This window comes from Lactuca sativa, chromosome 8 (genome assembly GCF_002870075.4).
Source record: "Lactuca sativa cultivar Salinas chromosome 8, Lsat_Salinas_v11, whole genome shotgun sequence".
NCBI classification, from domain to species: domain Eukaryota; kingdom Viridiplantae; phylum Streptophyta; class Magnoliopsida; order Asterales; family Asteraceae; genus Lactuca; species Lactuca sativa.
This window is the reverse complement of record NC_056630.2, coordinates 283,780,535-283,792,537: the sequence shown is the minus strand read 5'-3', so window position 1 is coordinate 283,792,537 and position 12,003 is coordinate 283,780,535.

Sequence of the window (12,003 nt, the reverse complement as noted above, 5' to 3'; positions counted from 1 at the left end):
CCGGTCTAACGAAACTCTTATCATCTATGGCAACAAACCTGGTGTGAGTCTTCGTATTATATCATGTATTCAAGCACATAAGTATCTATGTAAAGAATACCATGCATTCCTTGCTCACGTCTTCGATACGAGCCTCGAAACGAAAGAACTAAAGAACATTCTAGTAGTGAGCGACTTTCCCGACATCTTCCCAGAAGAGCTACCAGGATTACCTCCGCAACAACAGGTCGAGTTCAGAATCGACTTAGTCCCAGGAGCTACCCCAGTAGCCAAGTCGCCCTACCGATTAGCTCCAGCAGAGATGCAGGAACTATCCGGTCAACTTAACGAACTGCTCAGCAAGGGATTTATAAGACCAAGTTTCTCGCCTTGGGGAGCACCAATCTTATTCATTAAGAAGAAAGACGGATCATTCCATATGTGTATCGACTACAGAGAACTCAACAAACTAACGGTCAAAAATCGTTACCCACTGTCACGCATAGACGATCTATTTGACCAACTGCAAGGGGCAAACTACTTTTCCAAAATTGATCTAAGATCCGGATATCACCAGTTATGAGTGCTAGAGGAGGATGTTCCGAAGACAGCCTTCCGAACTCGTTACGGACACTACGAGTTCGTGGTGATGCCATTCGGATTGACCAATGTGCTAGCAATTTTCATGGATCTGATGAATAGAGTATGCCGACCTTACCTGGATCAGTTTGTCATTGTCTTCATCGATGACATCCTGATCTACTCCCGATGTAATGAAGAGCATGGCGATCATCTGCGCCAAGTTCTAAGAACCTTACGAGCGGAGAAGCTCTATGCAAAGTTCTCTAAATGTGAATTTTTGATCCAAAGAGTCGAATTCTTAGGACACGTGGTAAGCGAAGAGGGAATCCACATGGACCCATCCAAAATTACGGCCATTGAGAACTGGTCAGCATCGAAGACGCCTACAGAAATTCGTCAATTTCTAGGTCTCGCTGGCTACTACCGTAGGTTCATACAGAACTTCTCCCGAATAGTGAAACCTCTTACAACACTGACCCAGTAAGGCGTAGCCTTTGACTGGGAAGAGAAACAGGAGAGAGCGTTCCAAACGCTCAAGCGAGCCTTGTGTACCGCACCAATACTATCCCTCCCCAAAAGGATAGAAGAATTCGTAGTCTATTGCGATGCATCAAATCAAGGGCTCAGGTGTGTTCTGATGTAGCGAGGTAAGGTCATCGCCTACGCTTCGAGACAGTTGAAGACAGACGAGGTTAACTACACGACCCATGATCTTGAACTAGGAGCAGTTGTGTTTGCTCTGAAGATCTGGAGACATTACTTGTACGGAATGAAAAGCACCATCTTTACCGACCACAAGAGTTTGCAACACATATTCGATCAGAAGGAGCTCAACATTAGACAACGATGGTGGGTCGAGCTACTCAGTGACTACGAATGCGAAATTCGTTATCATCCGGGTAAAGCCAACGTAGTAGCGGACGCCCTAAGTCGGAAGGAATATTCTGGTCGAAGAGTCAAGTCGTTGACAATGACTATCAATTCACACTTGTCTAACCAAATTCAGGCGGCCTAGCTTAAAGCTATGAAACCTGAACATGTGACGAGTGAATCCCTCAGAGGAATGGATAAGAATTTAGAAGCCAAGGGTGGCGAAGCCCTGTATTTCATGGACCGGATCTGGACCCCGAAACACGGTGGTTTTCGAGACTTGGTCATGACCGGGGCACACAACACTCGGTATTCCATCCACCCAGGTTCAGATAAGATGTAACTGGATCTCAAAAAGCTATATTGGTGGCCTAATATGAAAGCAAAGATTCCTACCTTCGTAAGTAAATGCCTTACTTGCGCAAAGGATAAGGTCGAGTACCAAAAGCCCTCTGGTTTATTACAGCAACCAAAGATTCCAGAATGGAAGTGGGAGCGGATCACTATGGATTTCATAACCAAGTTGCCCAAGACAACGGGTGGACTTGATACCATATGGGTCATCGTCGATAGATTGACCAAGTCTGCACACTTCCTACCTATCAAAGAAACTGACAAGATGGAGAAGCTTACGAGAACATAGATTAGGGAGATCGTACGACTGCAAGGTGTACCTATATCCATTATCTCCGATAGAGATAATAGGTTCACCTCAAGATTCTGGCAATCGCTACAACATTCTCTGCGAACAAGGTTGGAAATGAGCACAGCCTACCGTCCACAGACCGACGGACAAAGTGAGAGGACCATCCATACACTGGAAGATATGTTGAGAGCCTGTGTGATAGACTTTGGAAAGGCATGGGATACTCACTTACCCCTTATCGAGTTTTCCTATAATAACAGTTATCACACGAGCATCAAGGCTGCTCCATTTGAAGCCCTCTACGGCTAAAAGTGCAGATCCCTCTGTGCTGGGCTAAAGTGGGTGATACCCAATTAGCTAGGGGGCAAGTTTCTGACAGTACCCTCACAGGTCCGGAAATCATTCGGGAAATGACAAAGAAGATCGTTCAGATCCGTGAACGATTGAAAGCCTCTAGAGACCGACAGAAGAGCTACGCTGATAAGCGAAGGAAACCTTTGGAATTACAGGTGGGAGACCGAGTCCTTCTTAAAGTCTCACCCTGGAAGGGCTTGATACGCTTCGGTAAGCGTGGGAAGCTTAATCCGAGATATATAGGACCCTTCGAGATTCTCGCAAGAATCGGCCCTGTAGCTTACAAACTCAATCTACCCGACGAACTTCGTAACGTACATTCTACATTCCACGTATCTAACTTGAAAAAGTGTTTGTCAGACGATACCCTCGTAATCCCACTCGACGAGATCGAGATCAACGAGAGCCTCAACTTCATGGAAGAACCAGTAGAGGTCATGGACCGAGAAGTCAAGCAGACGAAGCAAAGCCGTATCCCGATTGTGAAGGTCCGCTGGAACGCCAAGCGAGGACTAGAATACACTTGGGAGTGTGAGGATCAGATGAAACTGAAATACCCTCATCTTTTTGCTTAGTTATGTGTAACTACTTTATTTGTTTAGACTTTAATTTCAGGACGAAATTCCCTTTAACAGGGGGATGATGTGACAACCTGAAATTTTCATTCAGTGAAACCCTAAAATTCAACCACTTCGTATCATGAATTAATGTCATTATTTCTTATTATAAATAAACATAAAGTTCGTTTGATTATTTTAATATTATTTTTAAACGAACGGGTGAAAGAAAGTGTCGTCTCGGGTTTTAAATTTTAAAAACCGCAAACATTTCGCGTATTAGAAACACCCGACCAAACTCTTAAGTTTTGGGTTTAGAAGTCACCCAAAACCGTGAACTCATGCCTATGTATGAGTTTACTCCCCAAAAAGTTAGTCATTTGTGTTTACTCCTCAAATGTCAAAAGAGTAAACTCCAAAAACTCTCTCAAGTATCATCCAAGATTAAATTCCATATCTTCAATCTCGTAAGTGTTCTAACCATTTCAATTTAGTAAAACACTTAATCTAGTGTTTGTGCATCTATTCATCCATTCATTTATGTATTTTGTTTAGATTTTCCAAAACACCAAGAACACCAAGAACACACACTAAGTGTTCTTGGCCTTTTAGCTCAAATCAAGCCTTCTAATAGTAAGTACTTCCATCCTTGAGTGATTCTAAGCTAGTATTACATTTAAACATCAAGAAAATATGTCAAGAACACAAGGCTAGAGGTGTTCATGGTCCAAGGAGATGCTTGGGCCGTAAACACCATAAAGTGCACCAAAGTGTGCCTAATTCTTTATCTAAGCCCTAGTTTGATGTTTAAGCCATCCTTGACATGTTTAAACCTTTCCTTGTTGTGTTTAAACCTTGAAAAACATCAAAAACCAACAATCATAGGTGTTTACGGTTTGGGGATCTCCCAAAACTGTAAACACCCTAATGTGGCTTTAAGTTGGACATTTTCCTTCCTTAGGCTTAGAGACTAGCACATACACTTACCTAATTGTGTTAGGGACTTGAAAATATGGCCTTACCCTTCTCCATAAGGGTTTACGGTAGTAAACCCAAGGGAAAATTCCCTTAGGCCGTAAACTCCTCAAAGGAGGTGTTTTGTTGCCCTAGTCCTTTCCAAAGGCCAAACCACTTAGTAGAATTGCTTCAAAAGGCTTGCAAAACCACAAAACAACACTCGGGCATTAAGACTAGAGTTTACGACCATAAACTCTAGAGTTTACTGCCGTAAACTCCCTAGGTCTTGACCATCAAAACCGTAAACTCCAAAGGAGTATACCCTTGGACTCCACGCACACTAGTTTTGCCCTACCAACACTCGGATGCAATCCTTGTGATCTTTAACACTTGAAACAAAGTGTTTTCATGTTCTAGGGTGTCCCAACTTAATTTGTTAGTTATAAATTGGCTAATTAGTTATATATATATATATATATATATATATATATATATATATATATATATATAAGTTTTCATTGTATGTTAACTAGGCTTGTACGTGTGTACAAGTCTTCGTTTGTCACCTAGCACCGTAACCGACACTTCAATCCAATCCACTCACCACAAGTGAGTTCATACCCCTTTAATTAACCTTTTAAATACTTTTAAATGTTTTAAATGGTTTTATGGGGGGGGGATACAAGTTAAATATATATATAGTTATTACATCAATCACATGTGATTAATAACTACAAAACCAATGATTTTATTACTGTTCAAACTGCTTATCAACCTGTTTTACTTCAAACTGCCTTACAAACTCTTTTGCTTATCAAATACTTTTACTTAACCTTTGTTACCCTTATTATAAATTTCATGCCCGTATATGTATAGTATTATAAGCAATGTTTATAAGGCTTAGGAAGGCCGTCCGCCCTGTTTCCTTTTCCTCAATTTGGATGTGGTCTGGTGGGATATCGGGTAGTCGTCCGAAGGTCGTTTCAATATTGATTATATATCATATGTACATATATAGACATAAAGTGCTTCCATATTCATGCGTACTAATATATCATTAGTAAGCTACCATCGGGGTAGCATAGGACCAATACTTATACTGTTGCTAGAACAATGAGTCAGTTCATTCATGAGTCAATACTTATTTACTAAGAGAACATATACAACTATACTAGAAAGAGAACATATACAAATATACTAGGGGAAGAGCATATACAACTATACTAGAGGAAGAACATATACAACTATACTAGAGGAAGAAGATATAGAACTATACTAGAAAGAGAACATATACAACGATACTAGAACGAGTAACAATACATTACATATACACATATATATTGACAGAATTGTGATCCACTGTATCGGAGCATGCCTTAAATGTCATGGCCCGAGTTGTAGCCAGAGTCTCTTGGAGGGAGAGCGTGAGTTTGCGTATAGATCTAAACTGGATTGACTATCCTACACCTTGCTGCTAGCTAGAGCCGGACCTGCAGGTCTGCGGGTGCCAAACGTCATTTCTTTTTACGACCTACGTTTGTCGTTGTTACCCAGTCGAAAGTATGGTACAATTAATCACATGGTACCTTAATAAAAATCCGGTTTAAGGTAGTTAGTACAACAGTAGTTCCTATAATACAACACTACAGTACTAAAATAATTTACCCTTTACATATATTTAGTGATTATTTCACTTAAACATTAATGTACAAACTATATTTTGTTAATGATAGTTACACTTGGGAAATTACACACTTTTACAACAAACGAACATACGGAACAGCTAAGCCTTGGTAGAAGGCTACTTTAATAGAAAATATAGGTTTATCTAGGAGATTCAAACATTTACAAACACTTACAAACATTTACATACCCTTTACAAACTCATACTTAAAACCATGTTCAAACGTTATGATAACAAACACCGACACTAAAATACTTATGAACTCACCTGCTTAATGTTGATAAACTCTTTCAAAATAACTTGTATTCTCAGGTCGACAGTAGTCAGGTACCGAGGCCAGCTTTTGAGAAGATGGAGCGCATACAAGACTCATCTTATTATTTTGATTTACACTTTTTGGTGTCTATAATTGTACAGAACACTTGTATTAAAATTATATATTTAATGCAATGGATGATGTTGTTTGCTTATTTACTGTTATACTGTGTTGTGATACTTTACATGACATCCTCCGCCCCAAAACGTTTCCGCCATTCTTGGTTTTGGGGTGTGACATATAAATAGGAGGGTGCGAGACCTCCCTGGTATATTTTGCAAACTTGTCATTTTTAGCCCCTTTTTCAATATTTCTTTCATTCCAACTTCCCCCAAATCCCCGGTATTATACCAAACACCCGGAATACGCCACGAAGTTCCCAAGAAGCCCGAAAAATTTATCTTTTCGGTTTCGAAGCCCGACCTTTGCAGAGCCCGGTTTCTTAATAAAACTCTCGGTTTTATTAGAAACAAACGTTTTAGGAAACGAATTGCTGCCCTATTATCTTCAAATCATGTGAGTGTATAGTCACCTTCATCTTACACTTAGATATGAAGTATTCTATATGAAATACGTGCTACGTGTAATTATATTAATTGTTTAACTGAGGTGACTGTTGAATTGATGTTTTATATAAGTTTTAAACCGTATATGTATTTTTATCTACAAATATGTTGGGTAAAACATGGGTAGATAGTGATGTGTGATAAAATAAAAGTGATGAGAGGCCTCGATGTGATTTGAGATCCAGTCATCTAGCGGAGTTTGGATGACGACCACGGACTTTTTAGACAGTCCAGTGGAACACTGGCAGGCCCACAACTTGTAGGTGTAATGAACTAGAGTTTTCATTCGCTGTACTCCATCCCCCTCATTGTTGCCTTTAGGACATGTATGGCTGAGGAAACCCCTTAGCAGTAGTGTCCATCCTGATGATATTCTTTAGGCTAGGTCCCTTGTGATAAGTGTTTAGGGACGTAAAGTGAGGATAACGGGAATAGGTAATCAGGGTTATTGTTGATTGGTGGACATAATAAGTTTATTATTATTATGGGTTGAAAACCCTATATGCTCACCAGGCTCCCAAGCCTGACCCACTCAGCTTTTTATGTTACAGGTAGTGGACCCCGAGCATAGTCGGTGGACAATGAGAGATTTTTTGGATTATAGGCCAGTAGTTGTAAATAACTGTTGAAAGGCTTATAATGTCTTGTTTAGGCTTTTGATTTGTATCGGAACATCACATCCCGAGGTTTTGATATGAAATGAAACTATACATTTCTTAAAGAAGGTTTTGATAAAATTCTATCCTGTTTTGTTTTGGGGACCAATTCTGCAACATCTTTTAAAAAGATTTCCTTGATTTTATTTTAAAAAGCATAAATTAAATCGGTCTTTTCCAACCGAGAAATTAGGGGAAGTCACACCAAAGGTTTTACCAGTAGACCTGCTAGAGCCTGAGGTAAGCAAAGATGTGACATCCCCAAATTCACGGTCATTTTAAAAATTTTATTCATGCTTATTTAAAAATTAGAGTAATCATTTTAAAGAATAATATTGCCGAATTTGTTCCCAGAAAACATGATAAATATATTATCAAAGCATTTCCAAAGAAATGTATTTTGTTTATATTAAAACTTTGGGATGGCATTGTCAATACAGAAACATAAGCATAAACAGACCTTACTTTACAGTAATGATTTACATCTCCTTTAAACTCTCAGTGTAATGTGTCTTCATATGGATACCTGTGATATAAATAAACTGAGTGAGTCAAGTTGGGAAACCTTGTGAGTACATAGGGTTTTCAACCCACAAAAATATAGCTATTATGTTTCATCATCATCTAATTAACCCAATTACCCATCCCCATTATCTTCTTTATTCTCAAGTATCTTCCTAAGAATCATTTAATCTTCAATATTAATTCCTAAGGATTGTCCTAAGGAATAGAAACGAAGTCCATCGCTCAAAAGGTTTATATAGCAGACACTAAGACCATAGTTGCCGATGTTAACTGTTAGGCACTAAGTCCATAGTTGGTATTCTTCATCTATAGGGATAGTACTAAATCGATAGCATCCAACGTTTATTTGTAAGACATTAACTCCATAGCTACGAACGTTCATTTGTAAGGCACTAAGTCCATAGTTTTCGGGGTCTTTCGAGTACATCTGGTGAAGATATCGTTCACAACACCTACATGTTGCGAGGCTACTAGCATTCCACTGGGCCATCGCTTGGGTTAAGACTTCTCATCATCATTCACCTCTTATCATCTATATCATCTTTCATCTTTCATCATTAATCTTATCTTTCATCTTTCATCATTCATCTCATCTTTCATCTACCCATCTTTACGCATCATAATTATAAGTATAAAATATGTATACAATTCAAATTGAATAAAACCTATATATTTTGTTCATCCAACATAGATATCAAGAAAACAGATAATATGCACACATAACACGCAATTTATATTAAATACTTCATATATATGTGTAAGATTAAAGTAACTATGCACTCACTTGTTAAAGTGATGACTTGAAATTCAGACAGCACATAGCTTCTAACAATCGTCTTTTCCTTCGACAAAACCTAGCATTATTATTGCTAAGTTTTAGTCTAGTATTTATTGCGACTAATTAACCCAAGGTCTACAAGCGACATTGTTTTATAAGTGTTAAAAAAATACTTTTCAACTAATATGTACAGACAGGGGACAGACATGAAACACCGGAGGGCAGGACCATTTTGGCATTTTAGCTGTTCTGAAATTCAGCAACCCTATGCGGCCCTTCAAACTAGCTTCCCCGTACCGTGAGCAATTAAAAGGTATTATAAAAACACTTTTTTTAATTTAAGTTATACTTAAAGAAGGGTAAGCATAACTCACTTACAATGGAGTTTAGCGAAGAATCGGGCTCTGCGTAGGTAGAACTTTTGAGTTGAAAGCTCTTCTTCTCGGAGCCTTCTAGCCATCCAGGACTCACCTATAAAATTTGGGAAGTGCTAGGTAAGGGGAGGGGATAAGATAAGTAATTGAGAGAGAAATAATGGGAAAGGTGTGAAATATGGGAGAACCTCGCATCTATTTGTATGGAGGAGGCTTCAAACTACGTTGGGCGTAGCCTCGGAGTACGTTGCACATACAAGACCTGAGCACCAGGGGTCACCATCGCATACGAGACCGTGGGGAGAAAGAGAGGGCTCGGATTACGCCACGTGGTAGCCTTACATTCTTCTACAATTTAATAAACTTCTAAATTCAATAACTTTCGCATACAAGCACCACTTTTCATGTTCTTTATATCCACGCATAGGTGGTGATGTAATCTACAACTTTTGTTTAGACTCCGTCGGCTAATTTTGAATTTATATTTAAAGTTACATTATAATAGGTTTAGATAGGTAAAGTCCATTAAAAACTCATAACTTTGTCATCCTACATCTGTTTTCATCAGTCTTTATCTCGTTTTGATACTATTAATGAGATCTTCAATTATCATTTAGATTTTGTTTGCTAAAAATCGATTGATCTAAAATTCGATTTTTGTGTTGTGCACTACTAGGATAAATCTTATAAAAATCATGACTTCCTCATACAAAGTCCGATTTGGACGTTCTCTATATGCACGATTTCGGTTTAACGACTACGGACTTTCGTTTAGATTTCCAAGGCTAAAAAGTGGTTAAACAAAAAATCACTTATTCTGTTGTGTGGTGTCGTGTCGGTTTAGCCGTAAAACTTCAACGGATCATAACTTCTTCATTATAAATTGGATTTCAGCGTTCTTTATTTGTATGGAACCCTTGTGAAATATAATATAAATTGGTTAAGATTATTTATTTTAAATAATGTTCTATCAAAAAATCATTTTTGATGTTTATTGTCTCTAACTTGAATAGCCCGAATCTGCGATCCTTACAATTATCTCCCTCTTAGGATGATTACGTACCAGAACCATCAATGAAACAGGGCTTGTATAATGAATCCATATGTTATCTTTTCATCCTAGGTAATAGCCGCCTCAACCTGAGCCTCTCGAATCCGATCTGTCACACCCCAAAACCGAGAATGGCGGAAACGTTCTGGGGCGGAGGACTTCATGTAATGTATCACAACATAGTAATACTAAACAAGCAAACAACATCATCCATTGCATTAAATATATAATTTTAATACAAGTGTGTTCTGTACAGTTATAGACACCAAAAATAAAGTAAATCAAAATAAAGAGACGAGTCTTGAATGCGCTCCATCTTCTCAAAAGCTGGTCTCGGTACCTGCCTACTGATGACCTGAGAGTACAAGTTATTTTGAAAGAGTTTATCAGCATTAATGCTGGCGAGTTCATAAGTATTTTAGTGTCGGTATTTGTATCAAAACGTTTGAACATAGTTTTAAACAATAGTTTGTAAACATTGGTGATAAAAGTATGTGAATGTTTGTACGTGTTTGTAAAAGTTTGAATCTCTCAGAAAAACCTATATTTTCTATTAAAAGTAGCCTTCTACCAAGGCGTAACTGTTTTGTATGTTTGTTTATCGTAAAAGTGTGTAATTTTCCAAGTGTAGCTATCATTATCAAAATATAGTTTATACATTATTGTTTATGTGAAATAGTCACTAATGTATATAAAGGATAAATTTTTGTAGTACTGTAGTATTGTATTATAAGAACTACTGCTGTATTAACTACCTTAAACCGAATTTATAATAAGGTATCATGTGATTAATTGTACCATACTATCGACTGAGTAACAACGACAAATGTTGGTCGTAAAAAGGTATGACGTTTGGCACCCGCAGACCTGCAGGTCCGGCTCTAGCTAGCAGCAAGGTGTAGGATAGTCACTCCAGTATAGATCTATACGCAAACTCACGCTCTCCCTCCAAGAGAGTCTGGTTACAACTCGGGCCATGACATTTAAGGCATGCCCCGATACAGTGGATCACATTTATGTAAGTGTGTGTATGTATATGTAATGTATTGTTCCTATTCTAGTATCGTTGTATATGTTCTCTTTCTAGTATAGTTGTATATGTTTTCTTTCTAGTATAGTTGTATATGTTTTCCTTCTTGTATAGTCGTATATGTCCTCATAGTAATATCATGTATATGTTCTCGTAGTAATGTAATGTATATGTTTCTCATAGTACCAAGTACTGACTCATGAATGAACTGACTCATTGATCTAGCAATAGTATAAGTGTAATCTTGTGTTACCCCAATGGTAACTTACTAATGATGTAACTGATACGCATGAATATAGAAGTACTTTTATGTCTATATATGCACACATGATATATAATTAATATTGAAACGACCCTCGGACGGCTACCCGACATCCTACCAGACCACATCCAAATCGAAGAAAAGGAAATAGGCTGGATGGCCTTCCTAAGCCTTTTAAACATTTCTTATATATCTATGCATATATGGACATGCAAATTATAAGAAGTATAATAAAGTTTAAATAAAAGTATTTGATAAGTAAAAGAGTTTGTAAAACATTTTGAAGTAAAACAGTTTGAAACAATGATAAAATCATTGGTTTTATAGTTATTAGTCACATGTGATTAATGTAATAACTATAAGTATTCAACTTGTATTCTCCCCCATAAAAGTATTTAAAAAAGTTAAAAGTGTTTCAAAGGTTAATTAAAGGGGTATAAACTCACCTGTAGTGAGTGGTTCTGATGACAATGTTGGATTAGTTGCTAGGTGTCAAGTGGTGACTTGAGTACACACGCGAATCCTATTTAGCATATAATGGCACATATATGGATATAATTAGTGTTATGAACAACTAATTGATGATTTTGGGACCACCTTAAGGACTAGTAAACACTTATCATGAAGCGTTACAATCATATATGATTGTATGAGGGTTTATAAGGCTATACAAGAGGGTGTATGGCCAAAATACACACTATATGTGTGTGTGCGGCCAGGTGTGCGGCCTAGTGTGTTGCCTGAACTTGTGTGCGGCCATGTGTGCTGCCAGATGGTGTGTGCTGCCATGTGTGCGGCCAGATGGTGTTCTTGGTG